We start from the raw sequence: 20,597 nt of genomic DNA, 5'->3' as shown, positions 1-20,597 counted from the left end.
TTTGAATAAAGAAGATAATCAAGCTCCACACCCAACAATATCCCACTTTGAGATTGATTATAGCAACTGCACCACTGCTTCATTTTCTCGACAATGACTCCTCTTTGGACTTGGTTGTTTCTCATCTTCATCATTATACTTGAAGACCAATTGAAACTGAGCAGAATCTCAGTTTCTCCCTAGTTACAATTTTTGTCAACGTATCTGCAGGCTTTTGGCTAGTGTGTATCTTTTCTAGCTTCAATTATCCATCTTCCAACATTGATCGTATGAAATGGTACTTGAGTTGTATATGTTTAGTCTTGGAATGAAATGTTGAGTTCTTTGCAAGATGAATGACACTCTGTCTATCACTGTATAACCTACCCAACTCCTGCTTCTTAACCAATTCATCCACAAACCGTTGTAACCAAATCATTTCTTTACTAGCCACTGTAGTAGCAACATAATATGCTTCCACCATTGAGAGTGCAACAACACCCTATAATTTTGAAACCCGACTGACAGTTTTTCCACCTATAGTAAACACACACCCGGTTGTGCTCCTCATGTTATCGCTATCACCTGTCATATCTGCATCAACATATCCCTGCAGAGCAATGTTTGAACCACTAAATATTAGCGCTTGATATGTGGTACCTCTAAAATACCTTAGAATCCACTTCACTTCCATCCAATGTTCTTTTCCTGGATTGTTCATGTACCTTCTTACAACTCCCATTGCATGTGAAATATCAGGCCTTGTGCAGACCATTGCATACATTAAGCTTCCAACTACTGATGCATATGGAACTTTAGACATATAATCCATCTCTTCCTGAGTCTTGGGACACATCTCCTTACTTAGTTTTAAATGGCTAGCCAAAGGTGTAGTAACTGGTTTTGTGTTTTTCATATTAAATCTTTCCAACACCTTTTGTATGTACTCACTCTAAGACAATGTTAATTTGTGATTTTTCTTGTCTCTAGTTATTCTCATACCAAAGATTTGTTTTGCAGCACCCAAATCCTTCATTGCAAATGAATTTGCCAATTTTCCTTTGAGCACATTTATTTCATGCATGTTAGACCTTGCAACAAGCATGTCATCTACATACAATAATAATATAATATAGCTGCCATCATTTTTCCTTTTGAGATAAACACAATGATCAGAGTGACATCTAGTATAACCTTGTTTAGACATAAACTTGTCAAATTTTATATTCCACTACCTTAGAGCTTGTCTTAAGCCATACAGGCTCTTCTTCAAGCTACACACTAGTTTTTCCTTCCCTTTGAGCTCATATCCTTATGATTGTTGCATATAGATCTCTTCCACCAAATCCCCATGGAGAAAGGTCGTCTTTATATCTAACTGCTCAAGATGCAAATCTTCTGCTGCTACTAGACTTAAAATAGTTCTAATTGAAGTCATTTTAACAACATGAGAAAATATTTCATCAAAGTCTAGACCTTTCTTCTGTGCAAACCCCTTCCTTCACCACAAGTCTATATTTATACCTTTTTCTACCTCCATCTTCTTCCTTCAACCTGTAAACCCATTTATTCTGCAACGTTGTTTTACCTGCAAGAAACCTGACTAAGTCCCAGGTCTGGCTATGTACCAAGGAGTCCATCTCTTCTCTCATGGCTAGCTCCCACTTCTTTCTAGTTTCTACCTAAACTGTTTTTTCATAACATTTTGGTTCACCAGAATCAGTCAACAATACATAATCTAATGAAGGAGATTATCGTTCATGGGGTATACTTATCCTGGTATATCTTCTAACACCACTTTCAGGTGTTTGAGGTGCCTGTTGTTGTTGTGGTTGTTGCTACAAACCTTTTCTCCTTTTTCTATTACCATGGCTCCTTTAGTGACATTCCAGGTTTTATCTGTAAAAGTAGTTACACAGCCTTCACCTCCAAATTGCCCTATTGAAATTAGATTTTTCTTCAGATCTGGAACATGCCTTACCATCTTCAAAAACCATTGGTTTCCATTCTTCTGTTTTATGAAAACTTTACCCATTCCAATGATTTTATAGGGTTTATCATCACCCAAATGAACCTGTCCAAAATATCCTTGAACATAATCATGAAAATATTTCCTATCAGGTGTGGCATGGAATGAAGCCCCTCAATCTACCACACAGGCATCAATAATATTTTCTAAAGAAAGAATCAAAGAATCTTACAACACATCACCTACCACATTTTCTTCATGATTGTTTTCTTGTTGCGTGTCTCCTTTTCCCTTCTGAGACTTACAGTCCTTCTTCAGGTGTCCTTTCTTCCCACATTTCTAGCACATTATCCTCAATCTAGACTTGGATCTTCCTTTCCTTGACTTACTGCGATATCCTAGGAACTTTCCTCTTTTCATTTTTCCTCCCCTAGTCTCCATAGTCAAATCATTACCTGATGTCTCACCGGAGCTTTTTCGTTGCATTTCATCACTAACGATTGCACTGACAACATCATCAAACTTTAAAGTACTAGATATGGAGACAAAGTTACTAATGGCTATAATTAAACCATTCCAACTTTCTAGCAATGAGCACAAAAATAACAAAGCCCTAACTTCGTCATCCAATCTTACCACTAGAGAACTTAACTAATTGGTAACCATATTAAATTCACTTAAATGATCAGTAATAGATCCACCTTATGACATCTTCATATTAAATAAATGCTTCATAATAAATATCTTATTTGAGGCCAAGGGTTTTTCATATAATTTGGCCAATGCTGACATTAAACCCTCTGTTGTCATTTCCTTTGAAATATTAAAGGCTACCGACACTGCTAGGCACAGTCGTATTGTTCCAAGTGTCTTCCTGTTGATAATATCCCATTCTGTGAGTATCATACTTGTCAGCTTCTTTGCCTTTCCGCTCAATTGTAGGTACAGATCTTTCTGATACAGATAATATTCCATCTGCATCTTCCACAACTAGTAGTTTTGCCCGTTAAATTTTTCAGACCTAAACCTACCATCTTTGGCCATTGCTCCCACTCGAACCGGGAACCCTTCTCTTGTGATTTGATCAGCCAAATATACCTTCGACTCTAATACAAGTTGTTAGAAAATCATATATTACACAAAAATGGAACACATAAAATATTGCAGAAACACAAACACGGAAAATGCATAAAACAAGAGAGAGAGACAGATATACTTGGTTCACCCAATTTGGGCTACGTCCATAGAGAAAAATTGAGTCCTTCTTTTATATTATCCAACAAAATGAAGAGATACAACCTCAAACTAATCTGCTATAATTTTCTCGTTACTCACACAGTCTCCTCTCTCTTTCTCGCTTAGAATACACCTATATTCAGTCGAAATACAATTCCCTCATATATAGGAGGGGTTTCCTTCTAGGGAAAAAACCCTAAACTAAATGTGACTTTTACCATCAAATCATCCACTAATGAATGACCTAGATTGACTATGAAATTACAATATTTTACAATGCAATGTTACATCTATTTTTAGCTTCGAGGGCGCTGCCCCTGAACCCCCTCTGGGGGGGGCTCATAAAAATCATCGTCTCCCCCCCTTGGTGACTAACAAGCATGCGACGTTTCCACCCCATTACAAACTGGGGCCCAATGCAGTGATACCTCTAAATAAAGAAGATAATTAAGCTCCACACCCAATAATATCCCACTTCAAGACTAATTAAAACAACTGCACCGCTGCTTCATTTGCTGGACAATTACTCCACTTTGGACCTGGTTGTTTCTCATCTTCATCATCATACTTGAAGACCACTTGAAACCGAGCAGAATCTCAATTTCTCCATGGTTACAACTTTTGTTAACATATCTACAAGATTTTTTCTAGTGTGTATCTTTTCCAACTTCAACTGTCCATCTTCCAACACTTACCATATGAAATGGTACTTGAGATGTATATGTTTAGTCTTGGAATGAAATGTTGAGTTATTTGCAAGATGAATGGCACTCTGGTTGTCACTGTATAACCTGCCCAACTCCTATTTCTTACCCAATTTATCTAGAAACCTTGGTAGCCAAATCATTTCTTTATTGGCCTCTGTAGTAGCAACATACTCTGCTTCCATCGTTCAGAGTGACACAAAACTCTGAAATTTTGAAACCCAAATGACAGTTGTTCCACCTATAGTAAACGCATGCCCTTTGGTGCTCCTCCTATTATCTCTATCACCTGCCATATCTGCATCAACATATCCGTGTAGAGAAATGTTTGAACCACCAAAGAATAATGCTTGATATGTGGTACCTCTCAAATACCTAAGAATCCACTTCACTGCAATCCAATGTTCTTTTCTTGGATTATTCATGTACCTGCTTACAATTCCCACTGCATGTGCAATATTTGGCCTTATGCAGAGCATTGCATACATTAAGCTTCCAACTGTTGATGCATATGGAACTTTAGACATATAATCCATCTCTTCCTGAGTCTGAAGACACAACTCCTTACTTAGTTTGAAATGGCTAGCCAAAGGTGTAGTAACTAGTTTTGCATTCTTCATATTAAATCTTTTCAACTCCTTTTGTATGGGCTCACTCTGAGACAATGTTAATTTGCGATTTTTCTTGTCTCTAATTATTCTCACACCAAGGATTTGTTTTGCAACACTCAAATCCTTCATTGCAAATGAATTTTCCAATTTTCCTTTGAGCACATTTATTTCCTGCATGTTAGACCCTGCAACAAGCATTTCATCTACATACAATAATAATATAATATAGATGTCATCATTTTTCCTTTTGAGATAAACACAATTATTAAAGTGACATATAGTATAACCTTGTTTAGACATAAACCTATTAAATATCAGATACCACTACGTTGGAGCCTCTTTTAAGCCATACAAGCTCTTCTTGAACCTGCACACTAGTTTTCCCTTGCCTTTGAGATCATATCCTTGCGGTTGCTGCACATAGATCTCTTCCACCAAATCCCCATGGAGAAAGTTCGTCTTTATATCTAACTGTTCAAGATGCAAATCTTCTGCTACTACTAGACTTAAAATTGTTCCAATTGAAGTCATTTTAAAAATAGGAGAAAATATTTCATCAAATTCTATACCTTTCTTCTGTGCAAACCCCTTCACCACAAGTCTAGATTTATACCCTTTTCCACCTCCATCTTCTTCCTTCAACCTATAAACCCATTCATTCTGGAATTTTGTTTTACCCGCAGGCAACCTGACTAAGTCCCAGGTTTGGTTATGTACCAAGGATTCCATCTCTTGTTTCATGGCTAGCTCCTACTTCTTCTTGGTTTCTACCTACACTGCTTCTTCATAACATTCTGGTTCACCAGAATCAGTCAACAATACATAATATAATGAACGATAGTATCGTTCAGGGGGTTTACTTATCTTGGTAGATCTTCTAACACCAATTTTAGGTGTTTGAGGTGACTATTGTTGTTGTTCTCATTGTTGACCATTATGATTTTAAGGCACGTTTACTTTTTCTGTGATCTCATCAAGCACTGTGTATTCTCTTTTTTCTTTTTCTAGTTTCTTTTCCTACATCTCATCCTTATACAAAACCCTTTCATTGAATATGACATCTCTACTCCTAATTATTTTGTGATTTTCATAATCATATAAGCGATAACCAAAATCGTTAACACCATATCCAATAAAGGTACATTTCTTTGATTTTTCCTCAAGATTTGTTATATTTCTTTATTAATATGGACAAAGGCTTCACAACCAAAAGTTTTAAAAATGACTAGTTTACCTTTTTACTTGTCCATGTCTCCTTTGGAATACCTCCATCCAAGGAACTTGAAGATCCTTTGTTTATTAGATAAACAACAGTATCTATAGAATTTTCCAAAAATTGTAAAGACAATCCTGCATGCAATCTCATGCACCTTGCATGCTCCATAATTGTCTTGTCCATCCTTCCTGACACATCATTTTCTTGTGGTGTTCGTGGAACTGTCTTCTCTCTATCAATTCCATGCTTTGAACAATACTTATCAAACTCTTTGCTTCAATATTCACCTCCATTCTCTGATATAGGACACTTCAACCTTTTTCTTGTCTCATTCTCAACCAAAACTTTCCATTTCTTGAAAGTTTCAAATACATCAGATTTATTTCGAATACAATAAATCCATGTTTTTCTGGTTGCGTCATCAATAAAAGTAACATAATAGTGAGAGCCACCGAGAGATGATACCTGAGCAGGTCCTAATACATTTGTATGCACAATCTCTAATTTTTTTCTCTTCTTTTATTTCCCAACTCTGAGAAATCTGACTCTCTTATGTTTTCCGTAAACACAATTCTCACAAAATTCCAAATCAACATGCTTCAAACCTAGCAACAAATTTCTTGAGTGAAGAATATTCATCCCATTTTCACTCATGTGTTCGAGCCTATGATGCCATAATGTTGTATATGCTCCTGTAGAGGTTAAAGCATTAACAAAATTAGAAATATCATTGCATAAATACAATGTACCAACATTTTCTCCTTTTTCTATTACCAGGGCTCCTTTAGTGACCTTCCAGGTTTTATCTGTAAAAGTAGTTACACAACCTTCACCTCCCAACTGCCCTATTGAAATTATATTTTTCTTCAGATCTGGAACATGCCTTACCTCCTTCAATAACCATTGGTTTCTATTCTTCTATTTTATGGAAACTTTACCCATTCCAATGATTTTACAGGGTTTATCATCACCCAAACAAACCTGTCCAAAATATCCTTGAACATAATCATGAAAATGTTTCCTATCAGGTGTGGCATGGAATGAGGCCCCTGAATCTACCACCTAGACATCAATAATATTTTCTAAAGAAGGAATCAAAGCATATTACAACACATTACCTGTCACATTTGCTTCATGATTGTTTTCTTGCTACGTGTCTCCTCCTTTTCCCTTCCAAGACTTACAGTCCTTCTTCAAGTGTCCTTTCTTCCGCATTTCCAGCACACTATCCCGATCTAGATTCGGATCTTCCTTTCCTTGACTTACTCAGATATCCTAGGTTCTTTCCTCTTTTCATTTTTCTTCCCCTAGTCTCTGTATTCAAAGCATTACCTGATGTCTCACGGGAGATTTTCTGCCACATTTCCTCACTGAGGATTGCACCAACAACATCATCAAACTTTAAAATACTAGATCTAGAGACAGATTTACTAATGGCTATAACTAAACCATTCCAACTTTCTAGCAATGAGAATGGAAACAACAGAGCCCTAACTTCATCATCCAAAGTTACCCCTACAAAACTTAACTGACTAGTAACTGTATTAAATTCATTTAAATTATCAGCAACAAATCCACCTTATGACATCTTCATATTAAATAAACGCTTCATAAGAAATACCTTATTTGAGGCAAAGGGTTTTTCATATAATTTGGCCAATGCCGACATTAAACCTCTGTTGTCATTTCCTTTGAAATATTAAATTCTACTAACGCTACTAGGCACATTTGTATTGTTCCAAGTGCCTTTGTGTCGAGAATATCCCATTTTGTGTCTGTCATATTCATCGGCTTCTTTGTCTTTCCGCTCAATGGTAGGTACAGATCTTTCTGATATAGATAATATTCCATATGCATCTTCCACATATGGTAGTTTTGGCCGTTAAATTTTTTGACCCTAAACCTACATCTTCTACTGTTGCTCCCACTCGAACCAGCAACCCTTCTCTCTTGTGATTTTATTAGCCAAATAGACCTTCGGATCTGATACTAGTTGTTAGAAAATTATATATTACAAAACAATGGAACACATAAAATATTGCAGAAGCACAAACATAGAAAATGCATAAAACAAGAGAGAGACACAGATATACGTGGTTCACCCAATTTGGGATACATCCATGGAGAAACAATTAGTCCTTCCTTTTATATTATCCATCAAAATGAAGAGATACAACCTACAGCTAATCCGCCATAATTTCCTCTTCATTCTCACACACTCTCCTCTCTCATTCTCATTCAAAATACACCTATACTTAGTCGTGTAGAATTTCCTACAAATTCTCTGCAAATCTACCTCTAAGATCTATGTAGAAAATATGACTCTAGATTAACTCAATAATGCAATATACCAAAGCAAAATACTATAATCTACTTCTACTATCGAACTTGCGGAAGCTTAAATACCGAGCTGAATCAAAGCTGAACACATATAACCATAAGAAGAAGAATCAATTCACTTGAAACACAAAAAATACTCAGGTGAAAGCCTCAACTAAAAACCCCACTATCTGTATTATCATACAAGGTGGAAATACATTAGAATTATAAAAGCCTTAGCTCTCACAATTAGCCAACTCTCAATGCAATCCTCCTGGATGCTCACAGGCAATCAAAGCTTCTCATAAGTCTTCATCTCTGCCATCCAAGCTCTTATTTCCTTGCGCATTTTCTCCTGGGTGATCCTCCTGTTACCAAGTGGAACATTGATCTCTCACACTGATCTCAAACGCTATAAAACTGCACAATCCTCAAGGAACCTTACCTTGACTGCATGGATGAGTTTCCTTTATAAGAAAACACATGCAACTGATAGTAACTTGTCCTTGACATTTGGCTCAACTGAGTCTTTCTCAGAACAGACATGCATGAGTTTCTGATGAGGGAAACTTCAGTGGTCTAGAGTACACTAGTTGAGTGCATGCATGCATCAACTGACTGATAACTCATAATTAGTTCCTCAAACACTTTGGAAGTAATTTAATTGGACTTAACTCAGTAAACTAAGCTAACTAATTACAACTCAATAAAGCTCAATCTTATCTCCTTAATTAATGGATAATCTCCTTAATTTAAGGGATAACTGTTGCGTGACTTCAAAAAGACTTCTAACTTGAATTTCTCCAACTAATTAATCCATAATGAATTAATTAATTATTTCCAAGTAGCTGGTGAGCCTAAATTCGATTTTTAATTCACAATTTTAATTCAAGAACAAAGTTAAAACTGGAATATTCTGGATTCTATTTTTATCATTTCTTGTTGCTATTTTCAACACTCCCTCTCAACAAGAAAGGAATTCAACTCGATCCCAATCTTGAACCTTTGGAATGTTATGCATGCAACATTTCTCTCTAGTGTTGTTTCTCCAGCAACTCTAGAAACAAAAAAAATCCAACCTGAATCAGTATGAAGCATCTGTTATCAAAGTCTTTGACTGTTATTGCCTCTATCAACTAAAAACTTTGCACTTCAGTTAATTCTACCTTTCTGCACTGTTGTCAATCCTTCTCTGCACTCTTTAGTATCTGACTGCTCTAACCCCTGTCACTTTGATCTCTGACTACATCAATCCCTCTGATTCCTCCCACTACTATGTACTTTGGGCTCCCGTAGCAAGGTACAATCCATGAGATAAAACCTCTCAATGGACCCTACCCAATTTCAGCCTTCTTGAACTATCACTTCACATCACCCCACTTCACACCTAGAGGCATGGCTGCATGTGATCCCTCTGCCCACTTCTCCAATTGTGGCTCCTCCACAATTGTCTGAGACTTCTTCTGGGATTGCATGTTGAGAGTTAATTTACTCTCCCTCTCAACCACCAAGTCTCTAACATTTGCCTTGCTCCTCAAGGCTTTGCATGCATCTTGAACCTCAAGAGCATACAAGTTCTTGACTCATGAACCGATCTGTTTCACCTGTCTCGTGGTGATGTGTCTAACGAAAACTTTTCCCTTACTAAGGACAACATCGTAGCCTTTGTCCTCCAACATCACGACTGATACCAAGTTCTTCTTTAGTCCAGACACATACTTCACATCTGTCAAGGTGATAGAAAATCCATGCTCCCTCTGAAAAGCAACAATGCCCATTCTTGAAACAATAAAATTTTCATCGTCACCCATCTCTATGTGCATCTTGAGGTCTTTCTCCTCCAAGGTACTGAATAAACTTTTATCGCTGGTCATGTGGAATGAGGCTCCACTGTCAAGAAACCCACCACAACCCATCATCAATGACACCATGCATGCGACGAGGGTGAAGTCCATTTTGAACTGAGAGGCTAATGCCTCACCTTTCAATCCTTCTGAGGATCCCTTCTTGGACTTCTTCGATGGACAATTAGTCGCATAATGACCCATCTCATGACAATTAAAGCATCTCACTTTAGACTTGTCACCCTTCTTCCCTCCATGAGAAGAATTTGATTTGGAATGGGATGCCTTCCCCTTCCCTTTCCTTGCCTTACTTGCTAAGGCCATATTTTCTTCATCATCATCCTTGGATGAAGAACCATCTCATGTGCTCCTCTCGATCTCCTCCTGCATGAGATCCGACCACAGTCGTTCCCTCTCGGGTAGTTTCTCCCTTCCATTCATAGAGTCTTAGTATCTATTCCAGCTCTTTGGAAGGCCAAGGAGAGCGAGGCTCACCATATCATCATTGGCATTAGTTATTCCCACACTTCCAAGCTCATCTCTACAGGTGGTGAGCTTGTTCATATATGTGGAAGTAGTATTGTCATTCTCCATCTTGATTCTTCGAAGCTTATCCTTGAGCACCAATTTCCTCTGGTCAGTACTATTTTGGTAGAGGTCCTTAAATGTCTTCCACATTGAATATGGAATATCCTTCCCATGGAGACTCGAGACAATATGGTCTCGAACTCCCTCAAGGATTATCTATCTCACCCTCACAACACACTTCTTCCACTTAGCCAACTCTTGTGCCTTAGTTGAACCTGGCTTTGGGATTTCTTGATTAATGAAATCCTTCAAGCTGTTGTCTTCTAATATAGCCTCCATGCGATCTTTCCATGCTATGTAATTCAAGCTGCCTTCCAAGGCATACTCGAGTCTCAAGCCATAGAACACCATTGGCCAACCTTGAAGTATGATAGGAATTTGATTTGCACTTGCAACCCCGAACCTCAAACTTCGAATTCTCTTCTCCATATAGTATTCACTGCTCCGATAAACTTGGCTCTGATACCATGTAGAATTTCCTGCAAATTCTCTACAAATCTACCTCTGAGATCTACGTAGAAAATATGACTGTAGATTAACTCGATAATGCAATATACCAAAGAAAAATACTATAAACTACTTCTACTATCAAACTTGTGAAATCTTAAAGATCGAGCTGAATCAGAGCTAAACACATATAACCATAAGAAGAAGAATCAACGCACATGAAACACAAAAAATACTTAGGGGAAAGCCTCAACTAAAAACCCCATTATCTTTATTATCATACAAGGTGGAAATACATCAGAATTATACAAAGCCTTAGCTCTCACAGCTAACCAACTCTCAGTACAATCCTCCTAGATGCTCACAGGCAATCAAAGCTTCTCACAAGCCTTCCTCTCCTCCCTCGAAGCTCCTATTTCCTTGCGCAGTTTCTCCTGGGTGATCCTCATGTTACCAAGTGGAACACTTATCTCTCACACTGATCTCACACCCTGTAAAACTGTGCAATCCTCAAGCAACCTTACCTTGACTACATGGATGAGTTTCCTTTATAGGAAAACACATGCAACAGATAGTAACCTGTCCTTAACATTTAGCTCAACTGGGTCTTTCTTAGAATAGACATGCATGAGTTTCTGATGAGGGAATCTTTAGTTATCTGGAGTACACTGGTTGAATGCATGCATGCATCAACTAACTGATAACTCACAATTAGTTCCTGAAATAGTTTGGAACTAATTTAATTGGACTTAACTCAGTAAACTGAGCTAACTAATTACAACTCAAATATAACTCAATCTTATCTCCTTAATTAAGGGATAATCTCCTTAATCTAAGGGATAACTGTTGCATGACTTCAAAAAGACTTCTAACTTGAAGTTCTCCAACTAATTAATCCATAATTAATTAATTAATTATTTCCAAGCAGCTAATGAGAGTAAATTCGAATTTTAATTCAAGGACAAATTAAAGCTGGGATATTCTAGATTCTATTTTTATCTTTACTTGTTGCTATTTTCAACAAGCCGCAATACAATTCCCTCATATATAGCAATGGGTTTCCTTCTAGGGAAAAATACCATAAATTAAATGTAACATCTACCATCAGATCATCTACCTAATTAACAGCCTAGATTGACTACGAAATTATAATATTTTACAAGGCAATTTTACATCTATTTTTAGCTTCATGGATGCTACCTTGAACCCTCACCAATGGGGGGCTCATAAAAATAATCGTCACCTCCCCACTTGGACAACCCCCCCGGCAACGAACAAACGGGCAGCATTGCCGCCCCATTACAAACTGGGCTCCAATGCGGCGATACCTCTTAATAAAGAAGATAATCAAGCTCCACAACCAAGAAGCTAGACATAACGATGTTAGTAATAGATTTTCAGATGAATGGGCATATATTATAAAGAAATCAATGTTTTGTATTTTTGAGGCATATCTTTGTTTCTTGACAAACATTTTCTTGGGAGGCTCTCTTTCATATTCCTTAAGGATATAGCATATGTTTCCTTAATTAAGACAATAGAGGGAGAATGGTGATTAGTATTTAATATAATCAAAACTGGAATAGATGAAATTAGAAATTGAAAGGAAATGAGATACTTATCTTTGGAAGATGTTGGGGGTTCCCTCCAAAGCTTGAGGGATACCTATAAAATTATAGTAACAAAAGAAAATGTATTTTTCCAAAAATATGTTAAAAACATATAAATTATAAACATCAAAAATACAAAATAAAATATCTAATACTAGAAGCAAAGGACTTAGCAGTGTAAGTCCCTAATATCTGATTCTTCAGGTTTCGCTTTCTTTAGGTCTTCTTCTTTAGCAACATTGGCTTGATCTCTTTCTCTCTTCTTGTTTCTTGGGTTATGGGACAGTCACTCCTTTAGTGACCGTTCTTATGACATTGATAACATTCTACTTTGGACATATCAACTTTCCTCTTTGGCCCTCTCTTGAAGTTTCATCTATGTTGGGCAGCATAGGCTTTTGACACTCCTTCAGCATTGGAAACTAATGAAATTCTTAATTCTTCTTGACTTCAAGCGATCCATAGTATAGTGGTGATCACAAGTTCTTTGTCCAGAACAATTTCATCTATGGCCAAAAGTTCATCTCTGATTCTTGCTATCTTCACAAAGAAGGAGGCCATTGTATCTTATTTCGTCATATTTTTGGTTCTTAGTTCATTCTTCAGGCTTGTAACTTGACCAATGTTCTTGATAGTATATAACTTTGATAAGGCCTCATACATTTCTTGAGCATGGTTAATGTTGGTTATAAATGGGAAAAGATCGTCATGTATTCCTTTTACCATTAGGTTCATGGCCACTAATTCCAAATCTTTGAACTTTGCTTTATCAGCATCACTGGAGTCTCCAGTAGGCTTATTTACCTTTCCTTTCACTAGATCTAGTACCTTGTTCTTTTCAATGGTGAGATCAATCTTCTTCTTCCAAGATCTGTAGTTTGAGGCTCCTTCAAGTTTATTCTCTCCCTTGGTTGTGTTAGACATCTTCCTTGAATATAGTAGATTGCTTTCTTGAAGTAACTCCTTTGAATGATCCCTTGATCAAGTACTTGAGACTACCTTTAGCTTCCTTCTTCACCAAAGCTCTGAAACCATGTTAGAGAATCAAAAAGGCAAAACGTGTTGACAAATGATAGATCTTGTGATTTACATCGAAAAATATCTCATAAACCTGATATGGATCACAAAAGCCTCAAATCAACTATTTTCTTATTCTTGATGATTGCTCGTGATTTTCTTGACTTCTTATTATGATTCTTTGTATCTAATTTCTTTACATTCATCAAGCAATTGCCAAAGAAATAACACATAAAACAATGTAAACTAGATGTAGGCTCATAGGCAGGGCAAAACCCCTCTCTAGGGGAAAACCAAGTTAGTAATTCTTCCTTCAATAGTTTTCCAGAGATATTAACAATGTAAACTTTGAAACGGGAACTATAAACTCAAAACGGGAACTCTGGCCAAAAAACGCCAAAAAAACAGCAAAAACAGTGCTAAAAATGAAAAGTGTGTATACTAGAACGATGGTTTTTTTTTTAGGGACAATTTTGAACATGTTTTAAAAATGGCAGTGAAAACAAAATTTTCGTGCAAAATATAGCTTGAAAATGAAAAAGTGATTATACTGGAACGATGATCTTTTGTTAGGGTCAATCTTCAAAATTTTAAAAAAATTCTAGTTAAATGATCTAACAACATAAAAATGACTCATAACTTCTCATTTAACACCATATGGAAGTCAAAAAAATTATTTCAAGAGACGATACATACATCAGTTAGATAAACTTTCTTAAACAATTATTCAAAATCACTCATATTTTCTTGCACGCCATCAGAATTCACATCTTCAGATGAGTGACTGGATGCTGATGAAGATGTTCCATATTCTTCTCTTTCATCAACTAGTGCCCCATCTGAGTCCACATGCATGCCCATCATTTCAGGTTTCAAAATTATTCTAGATCTACGACTGGTTTCAATAGACTCCCATCTCAATACTGTTCCTTCTGGTAACAACCTTTTCAGAATCTCTATCGTCTTGAAGCGAAGAGTTCCCCTCTTTGTTAAATTGAAGTCATAAACAAGTATGTCAACATCCTCCAATTTCAATATGTCTGTGCGGCGACGATTTATATTCGTATCCTTTCTTTTTCTCTTTCCGCCATTTTTTTTGTCAACTACCATCTCTGGCTTATACACACCATTGAATGGGTGTGTATTTGTGGCATACCAATGTACTTCATCACTTGTAATATCCTCATTTTCTGTAAATACCTTTATAACTTTAGCAGCCCAGAATGGATAGCCATTGAGATCTCCATCTGCTATCACTGCGATCATGCAACCCTCCTTAATATCCTGTACTAAACCCCTGTAAAGGTCTTCCATGGCTTCACGTTGTGCACGAGATCTTTTGGAACCAATATACAACTCCCTTTCCTCTGCCTGTGAATAATTAATGATACCTTGAGATTGTTGTTCAACAATGTTTATTTCCTCATGTGCATTCAACACATTTTGTGGCCAAATAAATGGATTTTTCAAAGGTATATCTTCATTTGTTCTTGTTGAAATGATATCACTTTGATTATTGAAAAATGACTCCCACCAAACTGAATCAACAATGTCAAAGTAGTCATATGTATATCTAATACATTTTTTAATTTCTTCTAGGCAATCAGAATAATTTATATCTCTGTTTTGTTTGCGTGCATTATAAACTTCACCAACTGATTGTAATAAAAATATTTTCGATGCAAATATTGGATGATCTGGAATGAACTTCAAAAATTGCAAACCTGATGACGGTGCCCATTCTGTAGTAGTAGAATACTTCTTACCCCATATTAGTGTTTTCCCATCAATTTTTTTGATACGAAATTGATGTTGGAAGCTAATGTCATTAAGTTGTTCAATGCATTTCCCCTCACCATATGATCCCATAATAAACCTTCGCATCTCAACAGTTTCTTCCAACGCATCAAAAGTAGGCTCCGGCATGTATGATTTCTTAATACATTCAATTAATGATGGCAAGCTCCCAACTTCCTTCCTCCTCAATGTGACTAAAAAACGACTGAACATCTGATCAATATGGTCATGAGTGTGCCCAACAAGAAGGAAACCAACCTTTACCTTCTGAAAAATTCTCAATTCAACAAGCATGTTTAGATATCCAAAAACAACCTGATTTTTGTTTTCACGACAAGTGTTGTCCAATTGTAGATACAAAACTTTAGGAAGATTACCAGACCAATGAGAAAGCACATCATGAATTATGGTTATGGTTAGATTTGCATCATTATGAATATTTGGAGCTGTGAAGTACACCTTTGGCAACATTTTCCCATTGAAGACCATACAACCGACCAAGTGATATTGAATAAAATTTTCCTCCTGTAAATTTTTGGGTGTGCGAACAAAATGTGGTAAAAGTGTTTTCTTATGGTCCATACCATCAATTATCAAACCCAAATATTTATTCGGATTATCATAACACTTCTTTCGATGCTTGTACAACTTTTTCCATTCATTTGTTTGTTGTTCACGATGCTCCTGAAGTTCTTTGACAATTGAATCTACACAACATAAAAGAAAGCCATTAAGAAATATGTTTTCATACTTGATGAATATACAATCTTAAAAGTTAAAGTTATGAATGCCTACCTCTTTCTGACCCTTCACATTTGTCCCTTTTTGATTTAAGAGAAGCACATGTACTGGAAATCCCCATCCTTGTCTTCTTAGGAATACGGACATTGTTGAATTATTTCTTCCATATCTTCACAAAATATTGATATGTAATAAACCGGCCATGTCCCTCAGCACCTTCTGCATATTCTTTGTATAAGTTGTAGATTTCGCGTCTCGAAAAATTATCTGGAATATGTATTGTCTCTCTATTTGGCATACACTCTCCATGCTTTGAAAAGAAATCTTTCATCCATGACATTACAGTGTTTGATAATGGCCCAAATTGTCTTTTATGACGTACTTCAGAATAAAATGTGGGATCCTTTTCCAAATTTTCTTGAATTCTCGAGAGATGAAAATTCCCAATTGAATGAAACATTTTGAAATCTCTTCTACAGATAAATAAAGTATTAATATGATAATCATAACCTGACAATGTAGATTGCATGCACCCAACTAAATATGAATTTTGCATGCTTTTATTCATTGACAAATATCTCTTCCTGATCTCTAATGCAAATTTGAAATCCATATGTTTCAAGCAATCTTTTTGGCAACATTCACCTGAAATGAGTGCACTGATAGAACTTCTTCTCGTCAGATATTCTGCTCTACCCCTTGTATAACTATAACATCTTGCATTGATATGAAAAGGTCTGCTCCTACTCCTCGATACAATATTTCTTGGAAACATCTCCATTATTAGATCATCATTTGTATAAGGATTTTTATCATCAATAAGAGGAATGCTATCCACACTATGATCAACTGTGCTTTTCAAATACTCACTTGGAGGATATTCTTCATCTTCCCCTTCTTCAGTGCTACTGTCATAGTCCATAGAATTCAGACTCAATGGAAATTTTGACTCGATGTTTATTGGATATTCTTCCTCATGTGCATTTTCAATGTTGCTCTCACAGTCCATAGAATTAGGACTAAGTGTATCATCTTGTCTTTCATCACTGCTACCTTTATACTCATTAGAATTAGGACTAAGTGTATCATTATGTCCTTCATCACTGCTGCTCTCATAGTCCTTAGAATTAGGACTAAGTGGACACCTGACACTCCATTACTTTGAAATTCATCATCCCGCTCTTCATCACTACTGCTATCATAGTCCTTAGAATTAGGACTAACTGGACACTGTGGAACTCCATACTTTTGAAATTCATCATCCTGCTCTTCATCAAAGCTGCTCTCATAGTCCTTAGAATTAGGACTAACTGGACATCGTGGCACTCCATACTTTTGAAATTCATCATCCCGCTAGACTTCATCAAAGCTGCTCTCATAGTCCTTAGAATTAGGACTAACTCGACACCTCGGCACTCCATACTTTTGAAATTCATCATCCCGCTCTTCATCAAAGCTGCTGTCATAGTCCTTAGAATTAGGATTAACTGGACACCATGGCACTCCATACTTTTGAAATTCATCATCCCGCTCTTCATCGTTGCTGCTCTCATAGTCCTTAGAATTAGGACTAACTGGACACGATGACACTCCATACTTTTGAAATTCATCATCATGCACTTCATCGTTGCTGCTCTCATAGTCCTTAGAATTAGGACTAAGTGGACACTTTGACACTCTATTATTTTCAAATTCGTTATCACGCTCTTCATCACTGCTACTCTCATAATCCTTAGAATTATGACTGAGTGGACACCATGACACTCCATTCTTTTGAACTTCGCCATCTTGCTCTTCATCATTGTTGCTTTCATAGTCCATAGAATTAGGACTAAGTGGACACCGTGAGACTCCATTCTTTTGAAATTTGTCATCAAGCTCATCATCACTACTGCTTTCATAGTCCTTCGAATTCAGACTAAGTGGAATCTGTGAATCTTTATTTATTTGAAATTCTCCATCCCCTCTTTCATCAGTTCTGCTCTCATAGTCCTTAGGATCAAGACTAAGTGGAAGAATTGACTTTCTATTCATAGTGAAAGAATTGCCACTATATTCATCCATATGAATAGAGTTGTTACGCGATGAAGATGTTGATGATGTATAAATCGAAGCTTCACTATCAGGACAATCCATCCCTTTCAAATAGAAGATGTTCAATGATACAAATGGAGAGTCTCCTAAAGATATTATATAGCTTAGAGAATGAAATTTTCCATCCAAAAATTTCCCTCCCAAAAAATTTCGTAAAAATATTTCCCTCCAAAAATTTTCCAACCAAAAAATTTCACGAAAATATTTCCCTCCTAAAAGTTTGTGAGATTTATTTCACTTCATTATTTTATTATGCAATTTAATGAAAAATGTAAACTTAATTTTTTTAATGAAATAAATCATTAAAGTTAAAATTGTAAACTACAACTTCTACCTAAATTATTTTAATAGTCAAAGTATATAATATTTACTAAACAATTGAATGTTTTTTTTAATTTTTATAATACATTCTGAAACAAGTTAATCCCACATTCACCCCGCTATAAAACAATTCCATAATGTTCACTTTATCATATTTTCATTCATCGCCATAAAAAATTAACATGTTAAAATTTATTAAAACTAATTAATCCCGCATTCACCGTACGGTAAAACATCTCCGTAGTTTCACCTATATATTCCATTATCACTATTACTCACGTTACATCAAGGTTTGCTGAGGTTCGTTAAAAGACTTGGAGCAAATTTGTGGAGCAGCTACATTGGGATCAACAACATATTCAACGAAGAATTCCCGCAATTGAAAGGTTAGTTAAATTTTTTTCCTTGAAATTTCTCATATTAAATTAGTTTAACGAAGTAGATTTTTTTTCTAAACTTAAAATTTTTTGTCAACCAAATTAAGAAATATTTCCGCCATGAGCATGGTGGGCCCAGGGCAACCCCATCCTGCAATCGACCAGCCACTAGATTTTTTTTATAAACTTAAAATTTTTTGTCAACCAAATTAACAAATATTTCCAACGTGAGCATGGTGGGCCCAGGGCAACCCCATCCTACAATCGGCCAGCCACCCACTCCCTCCACACACCCTTCCAGGCCCCTACCCAAACTCAGCAACCCCTTTCCCCCTCACCCCTCAACCCCCCTTCCGCCCCACTTCCCTACCCCACATGACCCCCTCACCCCTACCCGGCCCCCTACCTCACTCCCCTGGACCCACCCACCTGCCCCCCTACCCGACTCCCCTTCTCCTCCCCCTCACCTCACCCCTCGTTTCCCCGACTTCCGTTCCCTTCTCCCCCACTTCACCCCTCGTTTCCCCCCATCCCTACCCCTACCTCTCCCCCTCACCCCTCGTGCCACCCCTACCCCTCACCCTTCCCCTCCTCCTCACCCCAGCTTCCCTCGCCCTCCTCCTTTCGCTCCCCCTCACCATCCAACCTACCGTCACCCATCTCTCTACTGCCCCTCCTCCTCACCCCTCAGTCGCCCCCCCTACCCCCTTGCTCCCTCCCCAAATCGACCCCTCACGCCCTACCCCTACACCCCCACTCCCCCTCACCCACCACAACCCCCAACTCCCCCTGGGCCAAACCCTTATTGTCCCCCTCCTCCCTCTAACCCCTCGCCAACCCCCACCCAACCCTAACCCTACACCTAACCCCATGCCCCCCCCTTAACCCTACTCCTACCCCCCCCCTTAACCCCTCACCCTCCCCCCCAACCTTACCCCTACCACACCCCCCCTCTAACCCTACCCCTACCACCCCCCCACTAACCCTACCCCTACCCCCCCTTATAACCCTAACCCTACTCTACTCCTACCCCACCGCCCCCCCTAACCTCCCCCTCACCCCTCGGCCCTCCCGCCTTCCCTTCCCCGCCCACCCCACCTCCCTTCCCTTCCCCGCCCGCCCTGCCCCCCCCCCCCCGCCATCCCCTCCCATCCCCGCCCCTCCACCTCCCTCCACCGCCCCTCCACCTCACCTATCCCCTCCCATCCCCACCCCTCTGCCTCCCTCCTCCACCCCTCCCATCCCCGCCCCTCTGCCTCCGCCTCCCTCTCTCCCCCGCTCCTCTCCCTCCCTCGCCTCTGCTTCCCAACCTCCGTCCACTCAGACGGCCACCCAGGCGCATCGGTGTGTGGCACGGTGGCGCCCCTCCCCGCGTCACCCCGGGCGAGCTACCGGGGTGGCACAGGGGCACGACTGCCCACCCCACGCCACCATGGTGGCCCGCCGGCTGCCCGGGGTGGCATGGGGGCACGACCGCCCACCTCACGCCACCCTAGTGGCCCGTCAGACCGCCCGAGGTGGTCGTCTGATTCCAGGAATCGGACAACCACCCCGAGCGGGCCGACAGCCCACCGACACGCCCAGGTGGCCGTCCAAGGGGCCAAAGGTCGGGAGGCGGGGGAGGTGGGAGGGAGGTGGAGGCAAGGGAGGGAGGGAGCGGAAGGCGGGGGAGCGGGGCGAGGAAGGGTGAGGGGATGGGGGGAAGGGCGGGGGGGCCAAGGGGTGAG

Source organism: Pinus tabuliformis, chromosome 9 (assembly GCF_031772625.1).
Source record: "Pinus tabuliformis cultivar Carrire ecotype Pingquan chromosome 9, CPIR1, whole genome shotgun sequence".
Taxonomy (NCBI): domain Eukaryota; kingdom Viridiplantae; phylum Streptophyta; class Pinopsida; order Pinales; family Pinaceae; genus Pinus; species Pinus tabuliformis.
The sequence above is the reverse complement of the archived record's forward strand: the minus strand, read 5'-3'. Positions refer to the sequence as shown.